Here is a 17,966-nt window from a genome sequence, read left to right as displayed (position 1 = left end):
ATATATATATATATATATATATATTATGATCGGTTCTACTAGAAATTCTATTTATATATATGCATAACGTGTACAATATGTAGTATCGTAAAATACCAGCAAACGAAAAATAATTAAATGGAAAACACAAAATTAAATGAAAAAGAAATCATAAACCCAAAACCCCCCCAACATTTTAATACCGGTTGGTGACACCAACCGGTACTAAAGGGCTCCCTGCCGCCGAAGCTGGCTCGTGCCACGTGGTTGCCCTTTAGGACCGGTTCATGCTGAACCGGTACTAAAGGGGGGGGGCTTTAGTGCCTACATTTTAGCGCCAGTTACCAAACCGGCACTAAAGGGCCTTACGAACCGGTGCTATTGCCCGGTTCTGCACTAGTGTCATAATGTCGGTTTGTTTTCTAGTTGGCACTTCTAGAGAGATCCTAGTCATCTACCTAGATATATAGATCTGACTCAAATGCACAATTATATATTTCAAAAATAAGGCACTTACATCACGAAGAAGGCGGCTACTTGCATATATACTGAATGTTCATTATATTTGAAGGCATAACAAGCAATCATTTGTTTTCTTTTTGGAGAAACTCCAACATTGGATTTATAAAAGTGTCAATGGGATATATAGAACATCATTTGAATCAAGACAATAAGACATCCTAAGTACCCTTTTTTACAATGTGAACTGGCGGAGTAAAGCATATATAGTGGATGAGCTTCTCCCAGTTTTGTCTATCGCTTTTATCAACTGATGACTCATTGGCATTTACTGACTTCCAAGACAAAATATACTCGGATGGCAAAGATTGCTAATGCAAAACTTGAATTAGCTAAAAGCAACTATAACCAGTAACTGAAATATGATCTTAACACGCACGTGGATTGGCGGGGTGTACCTCTGTATTTTGTTTTCCCTTTTTCAAAATATCACATTTAACTGATGCATTGTTCGAGCAATCTTCAAATCATTCAAAAAAATTATGAGGCATTGTTCGGCCAGCCTCCTGAGTATGACATGATGGGCCGGCCCCTTAAGCAAGGAGAAGAAGCAAGAAGGCCCAGCAATGATGAGCGAGGCCTCCACAAGTCCACAAGTCCACAAAAACAAAACCCGCCAATCCACCATCCTCCTTCCTCCTCTAGGTTTCTACTACGCAGCGCCGCCGTCTCCCTCCCCACCTCCGTCCCCCGTCGCCCCGCCTCCTACCCGACAGACCACCATTGAGGCCCGAGCCAGTGGCCATGACCGGCAAGAAGCACAAGTCCTCCAAGAAGCAGCCCAAGGGCAGCCGCCTGCCGCTCAGCGCCGACACCGACGCGGTGGCCGACACCGGGAAGCGCCGTCGCTCCAGCGCTGCCAAGCGCCACCAGGCCGAGGAGGAGGAGTTCATGCCCTCCTCCATCAGCGCCAATATCCTCCGCGAGGCCCTCAAGCAGCAGCGGGAGCAACAGGAGGAGATCCTGCACGTACTATTCAGTCTTCGAGTGGCACAAATTATCAACGTGTGCAACTACATGGGCTAGCTGACGTGCTAATAAATCATTAAAAATATCTGTGAACTGATTTAGAAACTTAAATCTAAAAGTTAGAACACCATATGACGGAAAACTACTATTTAGAACGTGAATTTGTGGTTACATAGAAGAGATGTATTTTTTTCAGTATTATTACTAATAGAAAGTATTTCACATATATAAGAGATGGACTGTTTTATATCACGCACAAATAGCAAAACAACTAGAGGAACTACATGACAAAAAATAACAATTGAAAGAAGAAATTCTATGAAATTTTGTTCTATCAGGCATGCTTCAAAAGAGGCGTCACATGTCTTTTGGTTGCAGATTCATGTGATGACAAGAGAACTAATTTAGTTGGGATGACACTTGCTCACTTTGTTTCACTAAATCTAGTGGGTGACCTCCTTGAGATGGTAGTGAATGTCATATTTGGAGATCGATTGAGGTATATGGCGTCACAAGGCCCAAAACCAAAAATGGTCGAATGACCCTCAAGTTAGAAACCAACCGACCCACAACGATTGAGTTGGGACAGTTGGATTAATAAAACCCTCACCCATCAAACCCTTCCAGCTCCTTGCGGATGGACGGTTCTTGGACACATTTCAAAACATGTACTCTAGTAGTCTGATTACCACTATACTTACATCTGGGGGCCGCTTATTTGCATAGGACATGTTTGACCAATGTTGTGACCACGCAAGGGATAATAGGTACTTGTTATGGGAGGACGCGAAGAAGATGCGGTTGATAGTGAGTGGGGAGTTCCACCAAGAAATGCGGGAGTTCCTCCGCAGGCAAAAATGATCCAAGGGAAGTGACCATCTGGAAAGAAGAGAAGATGCTACTTGTCTGTACCACACGATCCTTCATGTGAGGAAGGCCTGAATATACCTACCCAGCAGACAAGTCTTTAGAAGATCCAACTGTAGGAGGCAGAGTGGTAGTCTGGTAGATGTTGAAATCATTTGGACTCGACGATCGTAAATCGAATGTAATCATATGTTTGATAGGTTTAGTCTGCAGTTTGTGCCATGCTAAATGTAAGTCACAAAAGGTAATGTATTATTTTGTTAGGAAAATCAAAATCCGTTGAACTGTACGTGCTCCACTTCTCCAGTTCAGTTTTGGATGGCAGTTGCGTACAATAGTGATTAATCTGTGTCAGTCGGTTTGGAACCAGACAAGTTTGCAAAACCGCATTGAGACAGGATTGAGAATTTTGATTTTCAGTAAATTGGTTTATTATCTTTTTGAAAAAATACATCCACACTCTGGTGTGTAGAGTTAAAAATACAATGAGAGTTCAATTTGATGTTCAGGCATAGGACAATATGCATGTACCAAAGTTGAATATGGACTCACATTAAACGAGTGTTCAGTATAGAAATGAATTTATATTAAAAAATTGGTTTCAAATATTTGAACTAAAGTTCCACTTCTTTTTGTTCACAACATCGAACGGCTCGTTGTGTTGACACCAAAGGTATGGCAATGGTCATCAACTCAACCGGAGGCAAAACCAAAACTGACCGTCATACAACTGAACCGGATGCAAAACTAGCCGACAAAACCGGTTAACATGGTTGGTAACAAATCCTTCTCAGATGATTGTTTCCTTTTGTCATCCACATTATATTGGACTTTCCCTATAAATGTGTGTTTGGAAATCAGACTTATCCTTATCATATCCTATATCGTATACAAAGAGGAAGAAACACTTGAATATTATTAGAGTAGTAATTGTCATTGGTAACGATGCAAAAGGAAAGAAACATGAAGAATCTTTAATCTGCACATAAAAAAGATGGTCAATAAGTTTCCAATACCAACAATCGATCAACGGCGTGTTTCCTACCTATTTTGTATCAGTACACGCTTTCACAACCAGCAGCGGCTCCATTTTTAGATGGAAATACTCCTACACACTAGGATTAGGCCTCAATAAATATTTACCTTTTTCATCCCTCAATCCATAAAACAGATTGGCCCATGAAGGATACCAGTATATATATGCCACCATACACGAGCATGTCATCCAAAGTTCATCGAGCAAACACACAAACACTGGACTACCGCCGAACTTATCCCACAACTTTGTCAAGTCTTCTCTTTGAAATGGAGGGTGTTACAGTGTTGATTGTTGGTGCTGGGCCAGCAGGCCTCGCAACCGCAACATGCCTTAGCCAATTCTTAATTCCTTATGCCATCGTCGAGCGCGAGAGCTGTAGCGCGTCACTCTAGCGCAACCGCGTGTATGATTGCCTCAAGCTACATCTCGCAAAGGAGTTCTTTGAGTTACCACACATGTCATACCCTGTAGATGCACCAAATACATACCAAAAACCTTGTTTGTGAAGTACTTGGATGACTATGTTGAGCGTTTCATCATTCAACCAAAGAATCTCACCAGCGTGGAGTCGTCCACATATGACAATGATGAAAAATGTTGGTCCATTGTGGCAATGGACATGTCAAAGTGCACCACAGTCAAGTTCACGGCGAAGTTTCTTGTTGTGGCAAGTGGTGAGAATAGTGCAGAGAATATTCCAATGTTCCCTGGACTAGAAAACTTTCCAGGTGATGTTATCCACTCCTCAAGCTACAAGTCAGGCAAGAGCTACTCTGGCAAGAATGTATTGGTCATTGGATCTGGCAACTCCGGGATGGAAATTGCTTATGACCTTGCGACCAATGGTGCCAACACATCGATTGTTATACGAAGTCGGGTACGTACATACACTATACATTTTCATTGGATGCATGAATGCAAATTCTTAGTATAGTTATTAATAGAAGAGATGCAATTTTTTGTGGTATTACTAATATGAAGTATTTTACATAGAAAAAGAGATGGATTGTTTTATATCACACAAAAACAACTGAAAGACTAGAGGAACCACATGACAAAAATTCATTTCTTGAAAGAAGAAATTCTATTTTTATCATGCATACTTCAAAAGAGGTGTGACATGTTTTGTGGTTGCAGATTCATGTAATGACAAAGGAATTAATTCGCTTGGGGATGACACTTGCTCACCGTCTTCCATTGAATCTAGTGGATAAACTCCTTGTGATGGCAGTATCCATTGTGTCACCTTTGTATCTAGCTTTTAGACAAGTAAATTTATGTTTATTTTAAGGTTCATATGTGCCCCGGAGAGAGATCTACTATTATACTATAATCAAGGGCTCTGTACTCTTATTATGCGGAGAGATTTCTAATTTTGGTTGAACCTACAACTGTGTATTCCATTTAATTTCCTTGAAATTATATGTGCAAAAGGAATGCGCTCAATACTCTATTATCTATACCAAAATCTCTTGTGGCATGTTTACCCCATCAACATACAACTGTAGGAGGTAGTAATAACATAAGCCTAAAATAAATGCATAGTTCCCAACATACATCGCCGGTACTGTAGTACTATTCAGTCTTAGAATGGCACTAGTTATCATCCCATGCATCTGCATGGGGTAGCTGACTTACTATAAATCATTAAAAATATTTGGTGAACATATTTAGAAACTTAAAACTAAAACTTAGAACACCATATGACGGAAAACAACTATTTAGAATGTGTATTTGTGGTTACGTGATACACATATCCTTAACTGTTGTGGACACAGTTTGTTTTGCCCGAAGCGCGGGGTTTGCAGTATGCAGTAAGTTTTCCATCGACTCAGATCCAAGGTATCCATCCGCATAGTCTTGGATATAAATTGCTTATTACCTTGCGACCATGGTGCCAATACTTCGATTGTTATACGAAGCTTGATATGTACTACATGCACTATATATTTTCACTGGGTACATGAACACAATTTTTTAGTATAGTTACCACTGGAAGAGATCCATTTTTTAGTATTATTACTAATAGAAAGTTTTCACATATATAAGAGATGGACTGTTTGATATGACACACAAACAAACAAACGACTAGAGGAACTACACTAGTAGAAAACAGGGCTTTGGTCCAGGCCGGGTCAGCGCATTAGTCCCGGTTCAGTCCAGAACCGGGACCAATGTGGGCATTGGTCCCGGTTCGTGAGCCCAGAGGGCCGGCCGGGCCACGTGGGCCATTGGTCCCGGTTCATCTGGACCTTTTGGTCCTGGTTGGTGGGATGAACCGGGACCAATGGGCCTCGCTCCTGGCCCACCACCATTGGTCCCGGTTGGTGGCTTGAACCGGGACCAAAGGCTCCCCTTTAGTCCTGCCTTATGTCACCAACCGGGACCAATGAGGTGCCTATATATACCCCTCGCTCACGAGCAGAGCACCCCAGTGCTCTGTTTTTCTCTGGCCGAGGGGGAGAGGGCTTGGTGGTGCTCTAGCTCACCTCCTATGCACACAAGGTGTTCGATGGAATGCCCGAGCCACACTACTTAAGCTTTCTCCTCTCCAAGCTCGACCTCCAAGCTTCATTTTCCATAATATTTGTCTAGGTTTAGCGGAACGTCACGCCCCGTCCCCGTTTTTACCGCCGTCGATCACCCGCGCCGAGCTCATCGCCGGCACCACCGTGGTGAGCCTCTTGTTCTTATATTCTTTCTAAAAGTAAAAATATTCTTACTTGTATGTTTACATAGATACTTGTATTATTTTATTACTTTTATTATTGCATCTTATATAGTGCGATGGTTTTGGTATCCGCCCCCGTCGGCCCTCGTCCTGTCTATGATTCGGATGTGGTATATATATTATCTTTATAACTATTGGTTCATTTATTGTTTATGAAAATTATGCCGACCAACGTGACATAGATTTTATTTATGTAGGATGTATGTGAATCGGAAATGCCAACCGATCCTATTGTCGAGAGGTTAAATTTAGTTGAAGAAGAAAACAATTTGTTGAGGGAAAAAATAAAAAAAATTGAGGAGGAGAAGATGCTATTGGAGTTGCATGTTGCGGATGTCGTCGATGATCACAAGATCAAGATGGATGCAATACGCTTGAAGATTAGAAAGATTAGAAAATATGCCATTCATACCGAGGCTTGGTATCATTATGCCGTTGGATCAATTGTTACCTTGGTTGCGATTATGATCGCATTTGTTTTTGCATTGAAATGTTTTACATAGTTTCAATGTACGGTTTAATTAATTAGATGATCTGGAGAGCTATATGTTGTTAGATGAGAACTATGTATGCACTTTGGTTTTAATGTGATGATGAACTTCTATTAATTTAGACACTTAATTATATATAATGCACGCAGATGAACCGGCAATGGATGTACGGTAACAGACACACCTGCGAGTACATTAAGGGCGTGCATGAGTTTCTCGATGCGGCTGAGGCAAACAAGCAGAATGGTTTTATGTGTTGTCCATGCAATGAATGTGGGAATACGAGGTCTTACTCTAACCGGAAAATCCTTCACTCCCACCTGCTTTACAAGGGTTTCATGCCACACTATAATGTTTGGACGAGGCACGGAGAAATAGGGGTTATGATGGAAGACGGCGAAGAAGAAGAGTACGATGACAACTATGTGCCCCCTAAATACGGTGATGCTGCAACGGGGGGAGCTGGTGAAGATCAAGAGGAACCAGACGATGTGCCCAATGATGCTGCAACGGGTGAAGCTGCTGAAGATCAAGAGGAACCAGACGATGTGCCCGATGATGATGATCTCCGCCGGGTCATTGTCGATGCAAGGACGCCATGCGAAAATCAAAAGGAGAAGCTGAAGTTCGATCGCATGTTAGAGGATCACAAAAAAGGGTTATACCCCAATTGCGAAGATGGCAACACAAAGCTCGGTACCATACTGGAATTGCTGTAGTGGAAGGCAGAGAATGCTGTGGTTGACAAAGGATTTGAGAAGCTACTGAAAATATTGAAGAAGAAGCTTCCAAAGGATAACGAATTGCCCAACGGTACATATGCAGCAAAGAAGGTCGTATGCCCTCTAGGATTGGAGGTGGAGAAGATACATGCATGCCCTAATGACTGCATCCTCTACCGCGGTGCATACAAGGATCTGAATGCATGCCCGGTATGCGGTGCATTGCAGTATAAGATCAGACGAGATGACCCTGGTGATGTTGACGGCGAGCCCCCCAGGAAGAGGGTTCCTGCATAGGTGATGTGGTATGCTCCTATAATACCACGGTTGAAACGGCTGTTCAGAAACGAAGAGCATGCCAAGTTGATGCGATGGCACAGTGAGAACTCAAAGAAAGATGGGAAGTTGAGAGCACCCGCTGACGGGTCGCAGTGGAGAAAAATCGAGAGAAAGTACTGGGATGAGTTTGCAAAGGACCCAAGGAATGTATGGTTTGCTTTAAGCGCGGATGGCATTAATCCTTTTGGGGAGCAGAGCAGCAATCACAGCACCTGGCCCGTGACTCTATGTATGTATAACCTTCCTCCTTGGATGTGCATGAAGCGGAAGTTCATTATGATGCCAGTTCTCATCCAAGGCCCTAAGCAACCCGACAACGAAATTGATGTGTACCTAAGGCCATTAGTTGAAGAACTTTTACAGCTGTGGAATGGAAACGGTGTACGTACGTGGGATGAGCACAGACAGGAGGAATTTAACCTTAAGGCGTTGTTGTTCGTGACCATCAACGATTGGCCCGCTCTCAGTAACCTTTCAGGACAGACAAACAAAGGATACCACGCATGCACGCACTGTTTAGATGACACTGAAAGTATATACCTGCACAAATGCTGGAAGAATGTGTACCTGGGCCATCGTCGATTTCTTCCGACCAACCATCAATGTCGAAAGAAAGGCAAGCATTTCAAAGGCGAGGCAGATCACCAGAAGAAGCCCGCCATGCGTACTGGTGATCACGTACTTGCTATGGTCAATGATTTACACTACGTAATCTTTGGAAAGGGTCCCGGTGGACTAGCTGTTCCGAATGACGCTGAGCGACACGCACCCATGTGGAAGAAGAAATCTATATTTTGGGACCTACCCTACTGGAAAGACCTAGAGGTCCGCTCTTCAATCGACGTGATGCACGTGACGAAGAACCTTTGCGTGAACCTGCTAGGCTTCTTGGGCGTGTATGGGAAGACAAAAGATACACCTGAGGCACGGGAGGACCTGCAACGTTTGCACGAAAAAGACGGCATGCCTCCGAAGCAGTATAATGGTCCTGCCAGCTATGCTCTTACGAAAGAAGAGAATGAAATCTTCTTTGAATGACTGCTCAGTATGAAGGTCACGAATGGCTTCTCATCGTATATAAAGGGAATAATAAATATGCCAGAGAAAAAGTTTCAGAACCTAAAGTCTCATGACTGCCACGTGATTATGACGCAACTGCTTCCGGTTGCATTGAGGGGGCTTCTATCGGAAAACGTCCGATTAGCCATTGTGAAGCTATGTGCATTCCTCAATGCAATCTCTCAGAAGGTGATCGATCCAGAAATCGTACCAAGGCTAAGGAGTGATGTGGCGCAATGTCTTGTCAGTTTCGAGCTGGTGTTCCCACCATCCTTCTTCAATATCATGACGCACGTCCTAGTTCATCTAGTCAACGAGATTGTCAACCTGGGGCCTGTATTTCTACACAATATGTTCCCTTTGAGAGGTTCATGGGAGTCCTAAAGAAATATGTCTGTAACCGCGCTAGGCCAAAAGGAAGCATCTCCATGGGCCATCAAACAGAGGATGTTATCGGGTTTTGTGTTGACTTCATTCCTGGCCTTAAGAAGATAGGTCTCCCTAAATCGCGGTATGAGGGGAGACCGACTGGAAAAGGCACTCTTGGAAGAGACTCAATAATATGCAGGGACGGATATTCTTGGTCTCAAGCACACTACACAGTTCTACAGAACTCTACCTTGGTGACCCCGTATGTCGATGAACACAAGAACAGTCTGCGCTCCAAACACCCGGAGCAGTGCGACGACTGGATTACATGTGAACACATCAGGACTTTCTGCAGTTGGTTGGAAACACGTCTCAGAGGTGACAACACTGTTTGTGATGAGTTGTACTTGTTGTCTAGGGGACCATCTTTGACTTATTGACTTACAAAGGATACGAGATAAATGGGAATACATTTTACACGATCGCCCAAGATCAAAAGAGCACCAACCAAAACAGCGGTGTCCGCTTTGATGCAGCAACCGAGAGTGGAAAGGACACATATTATGGTTACATAGTGGACATATGAGAACTTGACTACGAACCTGATTTTAAGGTCCTATTTTTATAGTAAAGTTAATCACAAAATAAAATGGCACTCACAAAAAGTTTATAATTTTTCTAAAACTAAAAGCAAAGAGAATAAAAAAAATAAAGCAAAAAACAAAAGAAAATAAATAATGCAGAAAACAAAACAAAAAAACTGGAAAAAATAGCAACAATAAGTATTTTGTTGTAAGTAGAAACAAAATAAAATAAATAAAGCAACAAAGAAAACAAAAAAACAAAAAAAGTGTTTTAATATTTGAAAGCTAATGGCATTAACAAAAAGTTCATAATTTTTCTAAAATTAAAAGCATAAAGAATTAAAAAAATAAAGCAAAAAACAGAAGAAAATAAAATAAATAAAGCAACAAAAAAATGCCACCTACTGGGCCCCCACGGCCTGAATACGACTAGAAACCCATTAAAGGGCCAGGATTCAGGCCCGCAGGAGGCCCAGTAGGCCCACAAGCATAGTAGTGACAATTAGGCCCGTAAGCCTGCAATGGAGAGAAGCTCGAGAGGGGTGCGGTAGTGGGGCTTATAAACCACTGCGCACCCCTCTCAACTAGCAAGGTGGGACTAAACTTTCGACACCGCAGCCGCACAAGGCCTTTGGTCCCGGTTGGTGCCACCAACTGAGACCAAAGGCCGCCGCTTCCCGCCCTTTGGGCTGCTGAAAAGAGGCCTTTGGTCTCGGTTGGTAGCACCAACTGGGACTAAAGGGGGGCATTGTCGGATTTCGGGTTCCGGCAGACTCTTGAGGTTCGAACACTGGGGTGCGTGCAGAGATTTCGCCTCCTACCTACCTGCACCCCTCCGCCTCGCTAAGATCTAAGCTGTGGAAAGAACAACACGAGAGACACAGGGTTTATACTGGTTCGGGCCACCGTTGTGGTGTAATACCCTACTCTAGTGTGTAGCGTGCTGGATTGCCTCTTGGGCTGATGATGGTGAACAATACAAGGAAGAACAGCCTCGCGAGGGTCTGCTCTTGGCGGGGGCGATGAACTGCTGGGAGGAGTTCAGTCACCCTTCTCTCTCTCCCTCTGATTCTCATCCCACCTCTCCTGTGGGGGGCTGGTCCTATTTATAGAGGCCCTGGTCCTCTTCCCAAATATCGAGCGGGAAGGGAGCCAACAATGGCGGGCTGATTTGAAGGGGGACAGCTAGTACCAGCTATCCTGACAAAAGTAGTCTTTGCCCGCACAAAGCTCTGGTGCTGACGCCGTCTTGGGCTCCACGATGACCTCCATCTTGCAGTCCTCCTGGTCTTGGTCTTGTTGCACCGAAATGGCAACCTTTGCCTGATGCCTCGGTACTCTGCGGCTGCGCTTGCTCCCTTTGCACCAAAGAGGAAAGGAGGACACTGCGCGGGCTGGCGCCCGCCTGGCGCCCTTGGTCGTCATGGCTTGCGCCACGGGCACCTCGTGAGGTACCCCGCCTTGATCTCTCCGCCTCCTCGTGAGCCAGCCTGATGAGGCCGTGCCTGAGGAAGCTCCGCGTCGTCCGCCCCGCGAGGCTTGGCCCCTCGCGAGGGTCTTGGGTCTGTGTTGGTGAAGATGGGCCGTGCTGGGCCCCCTTTGAGCCACGCCGCAGGCCGCAGGCAGGAAAGTCTGGGGACCCCCGTTCCCAGAACACCGACAGTAGCCCCCGGGCCCAAGGCGCGCCCAGACTCGGCCGTGCAGGGAGGCAGAAGGGCGAGGGCAAAGCGCCGCGGGCCCTAACAGCCTGCGGCCTTGGGCGCCGCGTGGCGGTTGACTGGACGTGGGCGGCATTGTTCCCCCACGCCCCCCTTATTTTGCGCCATGCTAGGCGGACTCGTAGTTGTACACAGCCGCTCCCCCTTCTGTTGCTCGAGCGCCCTCTGTCCTTCCTCCGCTGGAACTCCAGCTTCTGTTTTCAACCCAATCTCGAACCTTCCCCCCCTTCCCATCGCCATGGCTCCGACGAAGAAGGGAAGAGGGAAGAAACCCATGCCTCCGCGTTGTCCGCCGCCGTTGGCGGCCCCCGCCAAGGGCTTAGGCAAGGTTAGCTCGGCTCTGGCCACTATCTTCAACGAATGCGGGAGGACGACGGCCTGGCCTGTGTCCCACTTCTCCATCGATAGGATAGTCACCGAGGTCCCGTATTTTGCCGATGCCCTGTGGGCCGGTCTGGTTCCTCCCTTTTCTGATTTCTTCAATGTTGTGCTTTCCCACTATCAGATCCACATGATGCATCTGGGTCCTGAATCCATCACCCTCCTTTCGGTCTTCGCCTTTGTTTGCGAGGCTATGATGGGCATCCTTCCTTCGGTTGCCTTGTTGCGCCACTTCTTCTCGCTACGCCTTGTCGACCCTACCCAATACTGGGCGTGCGTGAGCTTCGCTGCCGCGTCTGAGACAACGGCCTCTGGGATTGACTTCAAGCTCCCCCCGCCCGCGGCTGGGTTCCGCGAGCGGTGGCTGTATGTGGATGCAGGGGTGCCCAGCCCCCTGCTATCGGAGCCAACTTCGCCTGCTGTCCCCAATTCGGGCTGGGGCCAGGAGACACTTGAGAGCCCCTGGCTCATCTTCGTCTGGCACCGCTTCACGTTCTTGAGGTCGCTTGGCGTGACAGCGCCCAAGGTGGTGAAGGAGTTCGTGCTACGCCATGTTGCTCCTCTCCAACGCCACTCCCGCCAGATGTGGGCCTTCCGCGGGTGCGATGATCGTATGAGGCTCCGGGAAGAGGATCTGACTCCTGAAGTGCTGAGGACAGCGCGCTTGACCCTGACTGGGGACCCCAACCCTGGCAGCATCCAGCAGGGAAGGGCCTTGTTGTACCTCTGCCAGAGCAGGGGCGATTTTGTGAAGCAGATGCCTATCTTTGATGAGTGGGGGTCGTGCCCCGCCGGCCTCCAAGGGCCTCGCGAGAACCCAGTGGTGGTGACTGCCCTTCCAGTCGGCCAAGGCGGCTCTTCCTCGAGCGGCGGAGCAGGGAGGCATGAGGCGCCAGAGGCCGAGGGAGCTCCCGGCGGGGTGACAGCGCCGGGCGATGCTCATGAGGGAGCAGCTCTCGGGGCCCGTGCCGCTGAAGCTGAGGGTGACGAGCAGCTGCCCTCAGCGCTTGCGACTGAGGCCCCTGAGGCTCCAGCTGCTTCCCTTGGCGAGGCGATTGGCAGTGCGCACCAGGTAGGCGCCCCTGACGCGAATCGCCTTGACGCTCCGTCTTCGTCACAGGTTGATCCCTGCGCCCAACTCTTGGGCCGCTTCCGCGTGGACTTTGAGGCCCTCTGGAAGAGAAGGGAGGCCCTGGGCGACGATTACCCTTGTCGGCTGCTGAAGCGTAGGAAGTACTTCGCCACTGATGAGTAAGCCTTCTCCTTTCCCAGCTCCCGATCCTTCTATTGCTTTTACTGACCCTTGCTCTGCAGGCCCCTTCCAGCCGAGCTTGCGGAGATGGCTGAGGTGCCGTCCCCCTTGGCTTCACCCCCTCCATCGTCCTCAAGCGCCCCGAGCAGGAGAGCCCTTGTGGTGAGGGCGAAAGAAGAGGCGGACCGTCCCGAGGCGCATCATGGCCCTGCGCACCTCGCGATCCTCTTCCGCAGGCCTTCTCGTGGCATAGCCAGCCTGCCGTGGGCTTCTCGCTTGGTCATGGACTGCGATTGGCTGAGGCACTCCCTGCGCTCTTCACCTGGGGATGGGCTGGCTCTAGGCCGGGCTTCTGGCGCGGCGTGCCCGACCGTCGCGAGGGTGCCAGCCCCCAGCCCCCAGCCTGGAGGGGGAGTGCTGATTCGTGGCCCCCGGCGCTTGCTTGGGGCAGATGATGGTGTGGAAGACGTGCTCAAGCGCGCTCGGGGGCGTCGCGCTCTCCGCCAAGGATTCCTTCGAAGGGCGGCTGACGCAGTAAGCCTGCTTGGTGAGGAGCTTGCTGATGAAGACGCGCGCCTTGAGGCTGAGGGCCTGCGCCTGGCCGCAGAGAGGTGCGAGCTGGAGAGCGCCATCGCCCTTGTGTGCCGTCAGCGTGATCTTGACGATGCAGAGGCCAAGGCATCGCTGGTGGCCTCTCGGGAGGCCCGATCTTGGGCCGCTGAGGAGGCCCGGGAAGCTGACCGGCGGCGAACGGCGGTGGAGGAGCGGGATCGAGAGCTCCTGGCCTGGTGCCACTCACTAGAGGAGCAGGTGGAGCTACGCGAGGCAGCCCTCGCGTCGATGAAGGTGGCCTCTGGCGACTCAACAGAGCTCCAAAAGCGTGAGGAGGCGCTGATGCTGGAAGCCGCCGAACGTACCCGCGAGTACGAGCGTCTGGAGATGAGGGAGCGCTTGGTGACGCAGGCGGAGGATGATGTCGCTGCACAGGAAGCCCGTGTCCTGGAGGAGGTCGGACGTCGAGTGGCGATGGCGCATTTGAACCTCGAGCATGAGTTCGAGGAGAAGCTGGGGTTGATCCGGGCCGAGGCTGAAGGTAGGACTACTGCCTTGAGAGCCAAGCTGGAGGAGGCGATACGGCGGGCCGATGCTTTCCGGGCCGCCCTTGTGGTGGCGCAAGGTGAGTTAACCACCTCCCAGGCCGAGGTGGTCCTTCTTCGCCAGCGGGTGGAGGAGGCTGAGGCCGTCGCGCGCCAGAATGTGGATGAGATACGTCAGCGGCGGATCCTGGAGCATGAGCACGGCCCCATGCTCACCATGCTCCAGGAGAGAGCCAACACAGCCTTGGGCAACATCTGCGAGGCGGCTGTTGGCGAGCCGCATGCAGTCAACTATGCCGGCAATCTTCAGTTCTTCACTGATGTGGTGACGCAGCTGGAGGCGCGGTCGGTCAGGGCTGACAGGTTGGTGGAGGAGAGGAGCCGCGCCCTGCTCGGGCGTGCCTTTTCTCGCGTCTTCAGCCATCTCCAGAACATGGATCCCCACTTCGATTTCGACGCCGCCATCGCCCCAGTCCCCCAGGCCGTCCGAGGCGACCTGGCGCACTGGGTGGAAGACAATGTGGATGCTCTTATCAGGGCCTTCGCTTTAGACAACGATGGCGTGATCGTGGCTGCCGACGAGGGCGGTGCGGTGCACGGCCCTGACGCCACTGGCGGCGACGCGGACAGCGATGGCGAGTTCAGCGACGCCAGCAGCAGCTCGGGTGGTGCTCCTGAGGACGCATTGTGGGGTTTATCCGACTGATTGTGCATCGTTCCTACTTCCTTACCCTGCATGAATAGAACTCAGGTTTTGGCCTGATGGCGGTGAGAGCATTTTGGAGGGGGAGCCCCTTATGTAAAACTTGTGTTCATCGTATTAGTAGACGCTACATTGCCCATGCGCCCGCGCCAAGTGGTTGGCTTAAGCGACACGCTGGTCGGCTAGTTTACCTTGGTCCCGTGCTGGCCCTGAGGTAGCCTGTGGGAGGTTGTGGTGTCCCGAGTGTTTCCTGATTGGATCCGTAGGACCTGCAGCAAAACACCCTCCTAAGAGGACGCGGCGGCGGCAGTCTGGGCTGCGCGCAAGCTAGGCCTGACCCAGCTCGCGAGGGGCTCACGAGGGGAGGCAGCTGAGGCGAAGTGGTAACCAAAACGTGAGAAATTGCTCAAACGAGACTAAGCACCCCTTCCCCGAACACACGCAAATCTCAAATTCGAATCCAACTTGAATCCAGCGGGGGAAAGCGACAACCAAAGGGAAAAGCAACGAAAGCAGACAAAAGGCCGCGTCCGACACCTAATCTACTCTTGGACGTCTTCTCACCAGCGTGGAGCTAAGTGCTGCCACTGGGCGTGGGAGGGAGCCCCAGGGCCTGAGGCCGGCACCCCTGAGACTCCAGGGCGTGTACAGCCCCACTCATTATTACGTGAGAGTGTCACGAGGCGGCGAGCTTCACAGGAAATGGGCCTTCTTCACAGGTACTGGCCTTGCTTCATATCGCCAGATGAGGGCCCCGCCTTGCGCCACACTCTAGTGCCATCAACGACGACCGGAAACCAGGACGCCACCGATGGGGTAGAGCGGTCGCCAGCGGTTCCCCCGACGACCACGGGTCCTTCGCCAGGGGCAGGCCCTCAGGCACCTCCCCAGCAGAGGGCCTACCTCCTTAGAACACCTTGCTCCGAACGCCGCAGTGGTGATGTCGGATCTCGGCCCCTCTCCTGCAGCCCCCTGCACCCTCCTCCCGAGGGGTAGGAGAGTGTGGGAGCGGGGCAGCTGCTCGCTGTGGCGACCTGCACCTCCTGCGATCCATGGTTAGCGTATGCCTGCTCCTGAGGAATTAGCGGTACCCGATAATCGTTGCCTCTAGCGTGGCCACTGGGACCGTCCCGGGGCTCCTGGAAAGGCTCAGTTTCTAGTGCCTCGTCCCCCCAGCTTGGGCTGAGGAGCGAGCCTTGTTCGCTCTCGTGAGGGTGTCCTTGGTCCATCATGAGGGGCACGTATTCATCTGTCGCCGTCATCCCGAAGGCCACGCCGTAGTGCTCCGCGTGCCATGCGGTCCTGCCTGACACGCCCACCGTGGGGTGGCAGCACGGGTTTCCACTGGGGCCGCGGGTCGCGTCGGGTCCTTCTTCTTCACGGACCGAGAGCGGGGGCAGCGCCGCCGCCGGTCCGGTGCTGACAGCTTCGCTAGCGTTGGAGTAGCCTTGGAGCCCGCGGGCACGCGCGGAGCCCCCGCGCGGGCCGCCCTGGGCTTGAGATGGGAGCTGGGTGCAGAAGGGGTGAGCCCCCTAGGCGGCGAAGCCCAGGAGCTCTACCACCCGCTCCAGCAGCACGTCGCGGCCGCCCTCCAGCAGCTCTCGGGCCACCGTGAGCGCGGCCCTCGAGTTCGCCTGCTCCCGGTGGGTATACAGTGTCGTGGTCGCGGCATGATTGGAGGCCCTTGCTGCCGACCGTGCCTGCCGCGGTGTGAGAGCTGTCGAAGCCCGCGGCCCGTAGCGCCCTGCGGACCGCAAGCTGCCTGGGGCACAGGCTCGCCCGAGGTGAGCGGCTCTGCGCGGGCAGGCCACGCCGCCCATGGATCTGGGTTGCCCACCTGGTCACCGAACATGGTGATGACGACGCGACGGGGCACGAAGCTGTAGAAGGTGGATTCCGGTGCACCCCTACCTGGCGTGCCAAATGTCGGATTTCGGGTTCTTGCAGACCCTTGACGTTCGAACACTGGGGTGCGCGCGGAGATTTCGCCTCCTACCTACCTGCACCCCTCCGCCTCGCTAAGATCTAAGCTGTGGAAAGAACAACACGAGAGACACAGGGTTTATACTGGTTCGGGACACCGTTGTGGTGTAATACCCTACTCTAGTGTGTAGCGTGGTGGATTGCCTCTTGGGCTGATGATGGAGAACAATACAAGGAAGAATAGCCTCGCGAGGGTCTGCTCTTGGCGGGGGCGATGAACTACTGGGAGGAGTTCAGTCACCCTTCTCTCTCTCTCCCTCTGATTCTCATCCCACCTCTCCTGTGGGGGGCTGGTCCTATTTATAGAGGCCCTGGTCCTCTTCCCAAATATCGAGCGGGAAGGGAGCCAACAATGGCGGGCTAATTTGAAGAGGGACAACTAGTACCAGCTATCTTGACAAAAGTAGTCTTCGCCTGCACAAAGCTCTGGTGGTGACGCCGTCTTGGGCTCCACGGTGACCTCCATCTTGCAATCCTCCTGGTCTTGGTCTTGTTGCACCGAAATGGCAACCTTTGCCTGATGCCTCGGTACTCCGCAGCTGCGCTTGCTCCCTTTGCACCAAAGAGGAAAGGAGGACACTGTGTGGGCTGGCGCCTGCCTGGAGCCCTTGGTCGTCATGGCTTGCGTCACGGGCACCTCGTGAGGTACCTCGCCTTGATCTCTCCACCTCCTCGCGAGCCAGCCTGATGAGGCCGTGCCTGAGGAAGCTCCGCGTCGTCCACCCCGCGAGGCTTGGCCCCTCGTGAGGGTCTTGGGTCTGTGTTGGTGAAGATGGGTCGTGCTGGGCCCCCCTTTGAGCCACGCCGCAGGCCGCAGGTAGGCAAGTCTGGGGACCCCCGTTCCCAGAACGCCGACAGGCATTGGCCACGGTTTGTGCCACGAACCATGACCAATGCTCCGTTTATATAAGCCACACTTGTGAAAAGTTTGATTCAGTTTCTTCGATCTCGCCCCGACGACGCCGCCAGGCTGCCCCTCTGCTCGCCTCGCCGTTGCCGCCGTTGCCCCTGCTCTGCCCCCGAGCGTGCCTTGCCTCGCCGTCGTCACCGGCCGCCCGTCCGCCGCCCCCGAGCACCCCCTGCGCCGCCGAGCCCGTCTGCTGCCCCCGAGCACCCTCTGCGCCTCGCCGTCGCCGCCGTTCCCCCTGCCCCGCCCCCGAGCGC

General features: G+C 51.3%; 1 pseudogene; it reads left to right on the top strand.

Moving 5' to 3' along the window:
* The first annotated feature begins 3,639 nt into the window (after positions 1-3,639).
* Positions 3,640-17,966, top strand: part of LOC119358401 — a 22,333-nt pseudogene continuing 8,006 nt past the window's right edge.

The sequence above is a fragment of the Triticum dicoccoides genome, chromosome 2A (assembly GCF_002162155.2).
Source record: "Triticum dicoccoides isolate Atlit2015 ecotype Zavitan chromosome 2A, WEW_v2.0, whole genome shotgun sequence".
NCBI lineage: Eukaryota > Viridiplantae > Streptophyta > Magnoliopsida > Poales > Poaceae > Triticum > Triticum dicoccoides.
This window is presented reverse-complemented; position numbering and strand designations above follow the sequence as displayed.